At 43.8% G+C, this 878-nt stretch overlaps 1 non-coding gene across 1 annotated transcript; it reads left to right on the forward strand.

The window, feature by feature from the left end:
• The first annotated feature begins 469 nt into the window (after nucleotides 1-469).
• On the forward strand, nucleotides 470-542 carry TRNAK-UUU (transfer RNA lysine (anticodon UUU)). The gene has a single exon. It is a non-coding gene; the product is annotated as a tRNA-Lys (tRNA).
• The last annotated feature ends 336 nt before the right edge of the window (nucleotides 543-878 follow it).

The raw sequence follows: 878 nt of genomic DNA on the forward strand, positions 1-878 counted from the left end.
AGAAGTGCAGAAGACTAAACCCATACATCTTTGCTTGCCCCACCATTATGGAACATTCTGTTTGGTCTTCAGTTTTTCTCTCCTTTATCTCTTTTCTCCTCTGCCTCCCAAGGATGCAAGAAAAATGTACAAGACAATGCAAAGGAATACGAAAAAGAGTAGCATGAGTTTTGCTTTAAGAAAAATAGATGCGGGTGGGCTTGAAACCCTCTGGGTGTAGCAATGTGTCCTGAAAGCTGGTAGTGGTTTGTCTAGGTGACCAAGTCTGTTTGTGAAAGCCTAAAGAGACAGAAGACAAGACAGAAGGAAGGGAAATTCTCCTAGCGCTTATGACATCTTTTTGGAACAAAAACTTCTTGACAGGCAGGAGAATTACAAAGAAGCTATCTGGGAAGCAGGACATGAAACATAAAACCAACTGACCTACATAAAACCTCCATTAGTTACTCAAGAAAAGTTGGATGTAGAGGCCTGGGTAGCTCAGTTGGTAGAGCATCAGACTTTTAATCTGAGGGTCCAGGGTTCAAGTCCCTGCTCAGGCGTTATCCTCATTTTACCCTAGTTATTTCCCTTAGAAGCCTATTGACATTCCACTACCCCTTAGAGGAACTCTTCCAGACATTTACTATAGGCGTCTTGACTCATCTCTTCCTGCTCTTTGCTCAACAAGAGTCAGAATAGAGCAGGGAGAACAGAGAACGGACAGAGGGTTAAATGCTTAATTAATAGCCAAAAGGTTGGGGGTCTGAACCCACCCAGAGTTTCCTCAGAAGACAGGCCTGGTAATCTGCTTCTGAATGGTGAAAGCCTAGAAAACACGATGGAGGAGTTCTACACTGCCCACAAGGGGTCAACAAAAGTTGAGGCAGCCCAGTTCT

This window comes from Loxodonta africana, chromosome 1, assembly GCF_030014295.1.
Source record: "Loxodonta africana isolate mLoxAfr1 chromosome 1, mLoxAfr1.hap2, whole genome shotgun sequence".
NCBI classification, from domain to species: domain Eukaryota; kingdom Metazoa; phylum Chordata; class Mammalia; order Proboscidea; family Elephantidae; genus Loxodonta; species Loxodonta africana.